Consider the following 15,483-nt stretch of genomic DNA (forward strand, 5'->3'; position numbering starts at 1 on the left):
CTCACAATTATGTTAGATCCACTATGGACTGGACTCTCACTATTATGTTAGATCAACTATGGACTGGACTGTCTCTATTATGTTGAATCCACTATGGACTGGACTCCCTCTATTATGTTAGATTCACTATGGACTGGACTCTCACATTATTATGTTAGATCCACTATGGACTGGACTCTCTCTATTATTTTATATCCACTATGGACTGGACTCTCACTTTTATGTTGGATCCACTATGGACTGGACTCTCACACTATTATGTTAGATCCACTATGGACTTGACTCACACACTATTATGTTAGATCCACTATAGACTGGAGTCTCTCTATTATGTTAGATCCACTATGGACTGGAGTCTCTCTATTATGTTAGATCCACTATGGACTGGACTCTCACTTTTATGTTGGATCCACTATGGACTGGACTCTCACACTATTATGTTAGATCCACTATGGACTGGAGTCTCTCTATTATGTTAGATCCACTATGGACTGGACTCTCACTTTTATGTTGGATCCACTATGGACTGGACTCTCATACTATTATGTTAGATCCACTATGGACTGGAGTCTCTCTATTATGTTAGATCCACTATGGACTGGACTCTCACACTATTATGTTAGATCCACTATGGACTGGAGTCTCTCTATTATGTTAGATCCACTATGGACTGGACTCTCACTTTTATGTTGGATCCACTATGGACTGGACTCTCACACTATTATGTTAGCTCCACTATGGACTGGAGTCTCTCTATTATGTTAGATCCACTATGGACTGGACTCTCTCAATTATGTTAGATCCACTATGGACTGGACGCTCTCTATTACGTTAGATCCACTATGGACTGTACTCTCTCAATTATGTTAGATCCACTATGGAGTGGACTCCCTCTATTACGTAAAATCCACTATGGACTGGACACTCACTATTATGTTGGATCCACTATGGACTGTACTCTCTCTATTACGTTAAATCGACTATGGACTGGACTCTCTCTCTTACGTTAAATCCACTATCGACTGGACTCTCTCTATTACGTTAAATCCACTGTGGACTGGACTCTCTCTATTACGTTAAATCCACTATGGACTGGACTCTCTCTATTACGTTAAATCCACTATGGACTGGACTCTCTTTTATGTTAAATCCACTATGGACTGTACTCTCTCAATTATGTTGGATCCACCATGGAGTGGACTCTCTCTATTACGTTAAATCCACTATGGGCTGGACTCTCTATTACGTTAAATCCACTATGGACTGGACTCTCTCTATTACGTTAAATCCACTATGGGCTGGACTCTCTATTACGTTAAATCCACTATGGACTGGACTCTCTCTATTACGTAAAATCCACTATGGACTGGACTCTCTCTATTACATTAAATCCACTATGGACTGGACTCTCTCTCTTACGTTAAATCCACTATCGACTGGACTCTCTCTATTACGTTAAATCCACTGTGGACTGGACTCTCTCTATTACGTTAAATCCACTGTGGACTGGACTCTCTCAATTATGTTGGATCCACTATGGAGTGGACTCTCTCTATTACGTTAAATCCACTATGGACTGGACTCTCTCTCTTACGTTAAATCCACTATCGACTGGACTCTCTCTATTACGTTAAATCCACTGTGGACTGGACTCTCTCTATTACGTTAAATCCACTATGGACTGGACTCTCTTTTATGTTAAATCCACTAAAAAACTGTACTCTCTCAATTATGTTGGATCCACTATGGAGTGGACTCTCTCTATGACGTTAAATCCACTATGGACTGGACTTTCTCTATTACGTTAAATCCACTATGGACTGGACTCTCTCTATTATGTTAGATCCACTATGGACTGGACTCTCTCTATTACGTTAAATCGACTATGGACTGGACTCTCTCAATTATGTTGGATCCACTATGGAGTGGACTCTCTCTATTACGTTAAATCTACTATGGACTGGACTCTCTCTCACGTTAAATCCACTATAGACTGGACTCTCTCTATTACGTTAAATCCACTATGGACTGTACTCTCTCTATTATATTAGATCCACTATGGACTGGACTCTCTCTATTACGTTAAATCCAGTATGGACTGGACTCTCTCTATTACGTTAAATCCACTGTGGACTGGACTCTGTCTATTATATTAGAGCCACTATGGACTAGACTCTCACAATTATGTTAGATCCACTATGGACTGGACTCTCACTATTATGTTAGATCCACTATGGACTGGACTGTCTCTATTATGTTGAATCCACTATGGACTGGACTCCCTCTATTATGTTAGATTCACTATGGACTGGACTCTCACACTATTATGTTAGATCCACTATGGACTGGAGTCTCTCTATTATGTTAGATCCACTATGGACTGGACTCTCACACTATTATGTTAGATCCACTATGGACTGGAGTCTCTCTATTATGTTAGATCCACTATGGACTGGACTCTCACTTTTATGTTGGATCCACTATGGACTGGACTCTCACACTATTATGTTAGATCCACTATGGACTGGAGTCTCTCTATTATGTTAGATCCACTATGGACTGGACTCTCTCTCTTACGTTAGATCCACTATGTACTGTACTCTCTCAATTATGTTAGATCCACTATGGAGTGGACTCCCTCTATTACGTAAAATCCACTATGGACTGGACACTCACTATTATGTTAGATCCACTATGGACTGTACTCTCTCTATTACGTTAAATCGACTATGGACTGGACTCTCTCTCTTACGTTAAATCCACTATGGACTGGACTCTCTTTTATGTTAAATCCACTATGGACTGTACTCTCTCAATTATGTTGGATCCACTATGTAGTGGACTCTATGACGTTAAATCCACTATGGACTGGACTTTCTCTATTACGTTAAATCCACTATGGACTGGACTCTCTCTATTATGTTAGATCCACTATGGAGTGGACTCTCTCTATGACGTTAAATCCACTATGGACTGGACTTTCTCTATTACGTTAAATCCACTATGGACTGGACTCTCTCTATTATGTTAGATCCACTATGGACTGGACTCTCTCTATTACGTTAAATCCACTGTGGACTGGACTCTCTCTATTACTTTAAATCCACTGTGGACTGGACTCTCTCAATTATGTTGGATCCACTATGGAGTGGACTCTCTCTATTACGTTAAATCCACTATGGACTGGACTCTCTATTACGTTAAATCCACTATGGACTGGACCCTCTCTATTACGTAAAATCCACTATGGACTGTACTCTCTCTATTACATTAAATCCACTATGGACTGTACTCTCTCTATTACGTTAAATCCACTATGGACTGTAATCTCTCCATTACATTAAATCCACTATGGACTGGACTCTCTCTCTTACGTTAAATCCACTATGGACTGGACTCTCTCTATTACGTTAAATCCACTATGGACTGTACTCTCTCAATTATGTTAGATCCACTATGGACTGGACTCTCTCTACTACGTTAAATCCACTATGGACTGGACTCTGTCTATTATATTAGATCCACTATGGACTGGACTCTCTCTATTACGTTAAATCCAGTATGGACTGGACTCTCACTATTATGTTAGATCCACTATGGACTGGACTCTCACTATTATGTTAGATCCACTATGGACTGGACTCTCTCTACTACGTTAAATCCACTATGGACTGGACTCTGTCTATTATATTAGATCCACTATGGACTGGACTCTCTCTATTACGTTAAATCCAGTATGGACTGGAGACTCACTATTATGTTAGATCCACTATGGACTGGACTCTCAAACTATTATGTTAGATCCACTATGGACTGGACTATCACACTATTATGTTAGATCCACTATGGACTGGACTCTATTATTTTAGATCCACTATGGACTGGACTCTCACTTTTATGTTGGATCCACTATGGACTTGACTCACACACTATTATGTTAGATCCACTATGGACTGGAGTCTCTCTATTATGTTAGATCCACTATGGACTGGACTTTCACTTTTATGTTGGATCCACTATGGACTGGACTCTCACACTATTATGTTAGATCCACTATGGACTGGAGTCTCTCTATTATGTTAGATCCACTATGGACTGGAGTCTCTCTATTATGTTAGATCCACTATGGACTGGACTCTCACACTATTATGTTAGATCCACTATGGACTGGACTCTCACTTTTATGTTGCATCCACTATGGACTGGACTCTCACACTATTATGTTAGATCTACTATGGACTGGAGTCTCTCTATTATGTTAGATCCACTATGGACTGGACTCTCTCTCTTACGTTAGATCCACTATGGACTGTACTCTCTCAATTATGTTAGATCCACTATGGACTGTACTCTCTCTATTACGTTAAATCGACTATGGACTGGACTCTCTCTATTACATTAAATCCACTATGGACTGGACTCTCTCTCTTACGTTAAATCCACTATCGACTGGACTTTCTCTATTACGTTTAATCCACTATGGACTGGACTCTCTCTATTACGTTAAATCCACTATGGACTTGACTCTCTTTTATGTTAAATCCACTATGGACTGTACTCTCTCAATTATGTTGGATCCACTATGGGGTGGACTCTCTCTATGACGTTAAATCCACTATGGACTGGACTTTCTCTATTACGTTAAATCCACTATTTACTGGACTCTCTCTATTATGTTAGATCCACTATGGAGTGGACTCTCTCTATGACGTTAAATCCACTATGGACTGGACTTTCTCTATTACGTTAAATCCACTATGGACTGGACTCTCTCTATTATGTTAGATCCACTATGGACTGGACTCTCTCTCTTACGTTAAATCCACTATGGACTGGACTCTCTCTATTACGTTAAATCCACTATGGACTGTACTCTCTCAATTATGTTAGATCCACTATGGACTGGACTCTCTCTATTATATTAGATCCACTATGGACTGGACTCTCTCTATTACGTTAAATCCAGTATGGACTGGACTCTCACTATTATGTTAGATCCACTATGGACTGGACTATCACACTATTATGTTAGATCCACTATGGACTGGACACTCACTATTATGTTAGATCCACTATGGACTGGACTCTCTCTCTTACGTTATATCCACTATGGACTGTACTCTCTCAATTATGTTAGATCCACTATGGACTGGACTCTCTCTATTACATTAAATCCACTATGGACTGTACTCTCTCTCTTACGTTAAATCCACTATGGACTGGACTCTCTCTATTACGTTAAATCCACTATGGACTGGACTCTCTCTATTACGTTAAATCCACTATGGACTGGACTCTCTTTTATGTTAAATCCACTATGGACTGGACTCTCTCTATTATGTTAAATCCACTATGGACTGGACTCTCACTATTATATTAGATCCACTAAGGACTGGCCTCACTCTATTATGTTAGATCCACTATGGACTGGACTCTCACTCTTATATTAGATCCGTTATGGACTGGACTCACACTATTATGTTAAATACACTATGGACTGGACTCTCTCTATTACATTAAATCCACTATGGACTGTACTCTCTCTCTTACGTTAAATCCACTATGGACTGTACTCTCTCAATTATGTTGGATCCACTATGGAGTGGACTCTCTCTATGACGTTAAATCCACTATGGACTGGACTTTCTCTATTACGCTAAATCCAATATGGACTGGACTCTCTCTATTATGTTAAATACACTATGGACTGGACTCTCACTATTATATTAGATCCACTAAGGACTGGCCTCACTCTATTATGTTAGATCCACTATGGACTGGACTCTCACTCTTATATTAGATCCGTTATCGACTGGACTCACACTATTATGTTAAATCCACTATGGACTGGACTCTCTGTATTATTTTAGATCCACTATGGACTGGACTCTCAAACTATTATGTTAGATCCACTATGGACTGGACTATCACACTATTATGTTAGATCCACTATGGACTGGACTCTCTCTATTATTTTAGATCCACTATGGACTGGACTCTCACTTTTATGTTGGATCCACTATGGACTGGACTCTCACACTATTATGTTAGATCCACTATGGAATTGACTCACACACTATTATGTTAGATCCACTATGGACTGGAGTCTCTCTATTATGTTAGATCCACTATGGACTTGACTCACACACTATTATGTTAGATCCACTATGGACTGGACTCTCACTTTTATGTTGGATCCACTATGGACTGGACTCTCACACTATTATGTTAGATCCACTATGGACTGGAGTCTCTCTATTATGTTAGATCCACTATGGACTGGACTCTCACACTATTATGTTAGATCCACTATGGACTGGAGTCTCTCTATTATGTTAGATCCACTATGGACTGGACTCTCACTTTTATGTTGGATCCACTATGGACTGGACTCTCACACTATTATGTTAGATCCACTATGGACTGGAGTCTCCTTATTATGTTAGATCCACTATGGACTGGACTCTCTCTCTTACGTTAGATCCACTATGGACTGTACTCTCTCAATTATGTTAGATCCACTATGGAGTGGACTCCCTCTATTACGTAAAATCCACTATGGACTGGACACTCACTATTATGTTAGATCCACTATGGACTGTACTCTCTCTATTACGTTAAATTGACTATGGACTGGACTCTCTCTATAACATTAAATCCACTATGGACTGGACTCTCTCTCTTACGTTAAATCCACTATCGACTGGACTTTCTCTATTACGTTTAATCCACTATGGACTGGACTCTCTCTATTACGTTAAATCCACTATGGACTGGACTCTCTTTTATGTTAAATCCACTATGGACTGTACTCTCTCAATTATGTTGGATCCACTATGGAGTGAACTCTCTCTATGACGTTAAATCCACTATGGACTGGACTTTCTCTATTACGTTAAATCCACTATGGACTGGACTTTCTCTATTATGTTAGATCCACTATGGAGTGGACTCTCTCTATGACGTTAAATCCACTATGGACTGGACTTTCTCTATTACGTTAAATCCACTATGGACTGGACTCTCTCTATTATGTTAGATCCACTATGGACTGGACTCTCTCTCTTACGTTAAATCCACTATCGACTGGACTCTCTCTATTACGTTAAATCCACTGTGGACTGGACTCTCTCTATTACTTTAAATCCACTGTGGACTGGACTCTCTCAATTATGTTGGATCCACTATGGACTGGACTCTATATTACGTTAAATCCACTATCGACTGGACTCTCTCTATTACGTTAAATCCGCTATGGACTGGACTCTCTCTCTTACGTTAAATCCACTATCGACTGGACTCTCTCTATTACGTTAAATCCACTATGGACTGGACTCTCTCTCTTACGTTAAATCCACTATCGACTGGACTCTCTCTATTACGTTAAATCCACTGTGGACTGGACTCTCTCTATTACGTTAAATCCACTATGGACTGGACTCTCTTTTATGTTAAATCCACTAAAAAACTGTACTCTCTCAATTATGTTGGATCCACTATGGAGTGGACTCTCTCTATGACGTTAAATCCACTATGGACTGGACTCTCTCTATTATGTTAGATCCACTATGGACCGGACTCTCTCTATTACGTTAAATCGACTATGGACTGGACTCTCTCTATTACGTTAAATCCACTGTGGACTGGACTCTCTCAATTATGTTGTATCCACTATGGAGTGGACTCTTTCTATTACGTTAAATCCACTATGGACTGGACTCTCTATTACGTTAAATCCACTATGGACTGGACCCTCTCCATTACGTAAAATCCACTATGGACTGTACTCTCTCTATTACACTAAATCCACTATGGACTGGACTCTCTCTATTACGTTAAATCCACTATGGATTGGATTCTCTCTATTACGTTAAATCCACTATGGACTGTAATCTCTCTATTACATTAAATCCACTATGGACTGGACTCTCTCTCTTACGTTAAATCCACTATGGACTGGACTCTCTCTATTACGTTAAATCCACTATGGACTGTACCCTCTCAATTATGTTAGATCCACTATGGACTGGACTCTCTCTATTATATTAGATCCACTATGGACTGGACTCTCTCTATTACGTTAAATCCAGTATGGACTGGACTCTCACTATTATGTTAGATCCACTATGGACTGGACTCTCACTATTTTGTTAGATCCACTATGGACTGGACTCTCTCTACTACGTTAAATCCACTATGGACTGGACTCTGTCTATTATATTAGAGCCACTATGGACTAGACTCTCACTATTATGTTAGATCCACTATGGACTGGACTGTCTCTATTATGTTGAATCCACTATGGACTGGACTCCCTCTATTATGTTAGATTCACTATGGACTGGACTCTCACACTATTATGTTAGATCCACTATGGACTGGACTCTCTCTATTATTTTAGATCCACTATGGACTGGACTCTCACTTTTATGTTGGATCCACTATGGACTGGACTCTCACACTATTATGTTAGATCCACTATGGACTTGACTCTCACGCTATTATGTTAGATCCACTATGGACTGGAGTCTCTCTATTATGTTAGATCCACTATGGACTGGACTCTCACTTTTATGTTGGATCCACTATGGACAGGACTCTCTCTCTTACGTTAAATCCACTATGGACTGGACTCTCTCTATTACGTTAAATCCACTATGGACTGTACCCTCTCAATTATGTTAGATCCACTATGGACTGGACTCTCTCTATTATATTAGATCCACTATGGACTGGACTCTCTCTATTACGTTAAATCCAGTATGGACTGGACTCTCACTATTATGTTAGATCCACTATGGACTGGACTCTCACTATTTTGTTAGATCCACTATGGACTGGACTCTCTCTACTACGTTAAATCCACTATGGACTGGACTCTGTCTATTATATTAGAGCCACTATGGACTAGACTCTCACTATTATGTTAGATCCACTATGGACTGGACTGTCTCTATTATGTTGAATCCACTATGGACTGGACTCCCTCTATTATGTTAGATTCACTATGGACTGGACTCTCACACTATTATGTTAGATCCACTATGGACTGGACTCTCTCTATTATTTTAGATCCACTATGGACTGGACTCTCACTTTTATGTTGGATCCACTATGGACTGGACTCTCACACTATTATGTTAGATCCACTATGGACTTGACTCTCACACTATTATGTTAGATCCACTATGGACTGGAGTCTCTCTATTATGTTAGATCCACTATGGACTGGACTCTCACTTTTATGTTGGATCCACTATGGACAGGACTCTCACACTATTATGTTAGATCCACTATGGACTGGAGTCTCTCTATTATGTTAGATCCACTATGGACTGGACACTCACTATTATGTTAGATCCACTATGGATTGGACTCTCTCTCTTACGTTATATCCACTATGGACTGTACTCTCTCAATTATGTTAGATCCACTATGGACTGGACTCTCTCTATTACGTTAGATCCACTATGGACTGTACTCTCTCAATTATGTTGGATCCACTATGGACTGGACTCTCTCTATTACGTTAGATCCACTATGGACTGTACTCTCTCAATTATGTTGGATCCACTATGGAGTGGACTCTCTCTATTACGTAAAATCCACTATGGACTGGACACTCACTATTATGTTAGATCCACTATGGACTGTACTCTCTCTATTACGTTAATTCGACTATGGACTGGACTCTCTCTATTACATTAAATCAATTATGGACTGGACTCTCTTTTATGTTAAATCCACTATGGACTGTACTCTCTCAATTATGTTGGATCCACTATGGAGTGGACTCTCTCTATGACGTTAAATCCACTATGGACTGGACTTTCTCGATTACGTTAAATCCACTATGGACTGGACTCCCTCTATTATGTTAGATCCACTATGGACTGGACTCTCTCTATTACGTTAAATCCACTGTGGACTGGACTCTCTCAATTATGTTGGATCCACTATGGAGTGGACTCTCTCTATTACGTTAAATCCACTATGGACTGGACTCTCTATTACGTTAAATCCACTACGGACTGGACCCTCTCTATTACGTAAAATCCACTATGGACTGTACTCTCTCTATTACATTAAATCCACTATGGACTGGACTCTCTCTATTACCTTAAATCCACTATGGACTGGACTCTCTCTATTACGTAAAATCCACTATGGACTGTACTCTCTCTATTACATTAAATCCACTATGGACTGGACTCTCTCTATTACGTTAAATCCACTATGGACTGGACTCTCTCTCTTACGTTAAATCCACTATGGACTGTACTCTCTCAATTATGTTAGATCCACTATGGACTGGACTCTCTCTATTATATTGGATCCACTATGGACTGGACTCTCTCTATTACGTTAAATCCAGTATGGACTGGACTCTCACTATTATGTTGGATCCACTATGGACTGGACTCTCACTATTATGTTAGATCCACTATGGACTGGACTCTCTCTATTACGTAAAATCCACTATGGACTGTACTCTCTCTATTACATTAAATCCACTATGGACTGGACTCTCTCTATTACGTTAAATCCACTATGGACTGGACTCTCTCTCTTACGTTAAATCCACTATGGACTGTACTCTCTCAATTATGTTAGATCCACTATGGACTGGACTCTCTCTATTATATTGGATCCACTATGGACTGGACTCTCTCTATTACGTTAAATCCAGTATGGACTGGACTCTCACTATTATGTTGGATCCACTATGGACTGGACTCTCACTATTATGTTAGATCCACTATGGACTGGACTCTCTCTATTACGTTAAATCCACTATGGTCTGGACTCTGTCTATTATATTAGAGCCACTATGGACTAGACTCTCACAATTATGTTAGATCCACTATGGACTGGACTCTCACTATTATGTTAGATCCACTATGGACTGGACTGTCTCTATTATGTTGAATCCACTATGGACTGGACTCCCTCTATTATGTTAGATTCACTATGGACTGGACTCTCACACTATTATGTTAGATCCACTATGGACTGGACTGTCTCTATCATGTTAAATCCACTATGGACTGGACTCTCTCTATTATTTTAGATCCACTATGGACTGGACTCTCACTTTTATATTGGATCCACTATGGACTAGACTCTCACACTATTATGTTGGATCCACTATGGACTTGACTCTCACACTATTATGTTAGATCCACTATGGACTGGAGTCTCTCTATTATGTTAGATCCACTATGGACTGGACTCTCACTTTTATGTTGGATCCACTATGGACTGGACTCTCACACTATTATGTTAGATCCACTATGGACTGGAGTCTCTATATTATGTTAGATCCACTATGGACTGGACTATCACACTATTATGTTAGATCCACTATGGACTGGACACTCACTATTATGTTAGATCCACTATGGACTGGACTCTCTCTCTTACGTTATATCCACTATGGACTGTACTCTCTCAATTATGTTAGATCCACTATGGACTGGACTCTCTCTATTACGTTAGATCCACTATGGACTGTACTCTCTCAATTATGTTAGATCGACTATGGACTGGACTCTCTCTATTACATTAAATCCACTATGGACTGTACTCTCTCTCTTACGTTAAATCCACTATCGACTGGACTCTCTCTATTACGTTAAATCCACTATGGACTGGACTCTCTCTATTACGTTAAGTCCACTGTGGACTGGACTCTCTTTTATGTTAAATCCACTATGGACTGTACTCTTTCAATTATGTTGGATCCACTATGGAGTGGACTCTCTCTATGACGTTAAATCCACTATGGACTGGACTTTCTCTATTACGCTAAATCCACTATGGACTGGACTCTCTCTATTATGTTAGATCCACTATGGACTGGACTCTCTCAATTATGTTGGATCCACTATGGAGTGGACTCTCTCTATTACGTTAAGTCCACTGTGGACTGGACTCTCTTTTATGTTAAATCCACTATGGACTGTACTCTTTCAATTATGTTGGATCCACTATGGAGTGGACTCTCTCTATGACGTTAAATCCACTATGGACTGGACTCTCTCTATTACGTTAAATCCACTGTGGACTGGACTCTCTCTATTACGTTAAATCCACTGTGGACTGGACTCTCTCAATTATGTTGGATCCACTATGGAGTGGACTCTCTCTATTACGTTAAATCCACTATGGACTGGACTTTCTCTATTACGTTAAATCCACTATGGACTGGACCCTCTCTATTACGTAAAATCCACTATGGACTGTACTCTCTCTATTACATTAAATCCACTATGGACTGGACTCTCTCTATTACCTTAAATCCACTATGGACTGGACTCTCTCTATTACGTAAAATCCACTATGGACTGTACTCTCTCTATTACATTAAATCCACTATGGACTGGACTCTCTCTATTACGTTAAATCCACTATGGACTGGACTCTCTCTCTTACGTTAAATCCACTATGGACTGGACTCTCTCTATTACGTTAAATCCACTATGGACTGTACTCTCTCAATTATGTTAGATCCACTATGGACTGGACTCTCTCTATTATATTAGATCTACTATGGACTGGACTCTCTCTATTACCTTAAATCCAGTATGGACTGGACTCTCACTATTATGTTGGATCCACTATGGACTGGACTCTCACTATTATGTTAGATCCACTATGGACTGGACTCTCTCTATTACGTTAAATCCACTATGGTCTGGACTCTGTCTATTATATTAGAGCCACTATGGACTAGACTCTCACAATTATGTTAGATCCACTATGGACTGGACTCTCACTATTATGTTAGATCCACTATGGACTGGACTGTCTCTATTATGTTGAATCCACTATGGACTGGACTCCCTCTATTATGTTAGATTCACTATGGACTGGACTCTCACACTATTATGTTAGATCCACTATGGACTGGACTGTCTCTATTATGTTAAATCCACTATGGACTGGACTCTCTCTATTATTTTAGATCCACTATGGACTGGACTCTCACTTTTATGTTGGATCCACTATGGACTGGACTCTCACACTATTATGTTAGATCCACTATGGACTTGACTCTCACACTATTATGTTAGATCCACTATGGACTGGAGTCTCTCTATTATGTTAGATCCACTATGGACTGGACTCTCACTTTTATGTTGGATCCACTATGGACTGGACTCTCACACTATTATGTTAGATCCACTATGGACTGGAGTCTCTCTATTATTTTAGATCCACTATGGACTGTACTCTCTCTATTACGTTAAATCGACTATGGACTGTACTCTCTCTATTACATTAAATCCACTATGGACTGGACTCTCTCTATTACCTTAAATCCACTATGGACTGGACTCTCTCTATTACGTAAAATCCACTATGGACTGTACTCTCTCTATTACATTAAATCCACTATGGACTGGACTCTCTCTATTACGTTAAATCCACTATGGACTGGACTCTCTCTCTTACGTTAAATCCACTATGGACTGTACTCTCTCAATTATGTTAGATCCACTATGGACTGGACTCTCTCTATTATATTGGATCCACTATGGACTGGACTCTCTCTATTACGTTAAATCCACTATGGACTGGACTATCACACTATTATGTTAGATCCACTATGGACTGGACACTCACTATTATGTTAGATCCACTATGGACTGGACTCTCTCTCTTACGTTATATCCACTATGGACTGTACTCTCTCAATTATGTTGGATCCACTATGGACTGGACTCTCTCTATTACGTTAGATCCACTATGGACTGTACTCTCTCAATTATGTTAGATCCACTATGGAGTGGACTCTCTCTATTACGTAAAATCCACTATGGACTGGACACTCACTATTATGTTAGATCCACTATGGACTGTACTCTCTCTATTACGTTAAATCGACTATGGACTGGACTCTCTCTATTACATTAAATCCACTATGGACTGTACTCTCTCTCTTACGTTAAATCCACTATCGACTGGACTCTCTCTATTATGTTAAATCCACTATGGACTGGACTCCCTCTATTACGTTAAATCCACTATGGACTGGACTCTCTCTATTACGTTAAGTCCACTGTGGACTGGACTCTCTTTTATGTTAAATCCACTATGGACTGTACTCTTTCAATTATGTTGGATCCACTATGGAGTGGACTCTCTCTATGACGTTAAATCCACTATGGACTGGACTTTCTCTATTACGCTAAATCCACTATGGACTGGACTCTCTCTATTATGTTAGATCCACTATGGACTGGACTCTCTCAATTATGTTGGATCCACTATGGAGTGGACTCTCTCTATTACGTTAAGTCCACTGTGGACTGGACTCTCTTTTATGTTAAATCCACTATGGACTGTACTCTTTCAATTATGTTGGATCCACTATGGAGTGGACTCTCTCTATGACGTTAAATCCACTATGGAGTGGACTCTCTCTATGACGTTAAATCCACTATGGACTGGACTCTCTCTATTACGTTAAATCCACTGTGGACTGGACTCTCTCTATTACGTTAAATCCACTGTGGACTGGACTCTCTCAATTATGTTGGATCCACTATGGAGTGGACTCTCTCTATTACGTTAAGTCCACTGTGGACTGGACTCTCTCAATTATGTTGGATCCACTATGGAGTGGACTCTCTCTATTACGTTAAATCCACTATGGACTGGACTCTCTCTATCACGTTAAATCCACTGTGGACTGGACTCTCTCTATTACGTTAAATCCACTGTGGACTGGACTCTCTCAATTATGTTGGATCCACTATGGAGTGGACTCTCTCTATTACGTTAAATCCACTATGGACTGGACTCTCTCTATCACGTTAAATCCAGTATGGACTGGACTCTCTCTATTACGTTAAATCCACTATGGACTGTACTCTCTCTATTACATTAAATCCACTATGGACTGGACTCTCTCTATTACGTTAAATCCACTATGGATTGGACTCTCTCTATTACGTTAAATCCACTATGGACTGGACTCTCTCTCTTACGTTAAATCCACTATGGACTGGACTCTCTCTATTACATTAAATCCACTATGGACTGGACTCTCTCTCTTACGTTAAATCCACTATGGACTGGACTCCCTCTATTACGTTAAATCCACTATGGACTGTACTCTCTCAATTATGTTAGATCCACTATGGACTGGACTCTCTCTATTACGTAAAATCCACTATGGACTGTACTCTCTCTATTACGTTAAATCCACTGTGGACTGTACTCCCTCTATTACGTTAAATCCACTGTGGACTGGACTCTCTTTTATGTTAGATCCACTATGGACTGGACTCTCTCAATTACGTTAAATCCACTATGGACTGGACTCTCACAATATTATGTTAAATCCACTATAGACTGGACTCTCACAATATTATGCTAGACCCACTCGACGTCCATAGCATCAAATCTCCCCTAGAGGGATGGGGGTCACCCACATCTGCAGTCCTCTCCAAGGTTTCTCGTGATAATTCACAT

At 39.9% G+C, this 15,483-nt stretch overlaps 1 protein-coding gene across 2 annotated transcripts in view; it reads right to left on the reverse strand.

Annotated features, from left to right (window-relative positions):
- The window catches only part of LOC133569965 (inter-alpha-trypsin inhibitor heavy chain H3-like), a 79,742-nt gene that overhangs the window by 36,842 nt on the left and 27,417 nt on the right, over window positions 1-15,483 (reverse strand). The window lies entirely within an intron of this gene.

The sequence above is a fragment of the Nerophis ophidion genome, linkage group LG16 (genome assembly GCF_033978795.1).
Source record: "Nerophis ophidion isolate RoL-2023_Sa linkage group LG16, RoL_Noph_v1.0, whole genome shotgun sequence".
Lineage (NCBI taxonomy): Eukaryota > Metazoa > Chordata > Actinopteri > Syngnathiformes > Syngnathidae > Nerophis > Nerophis ophidion.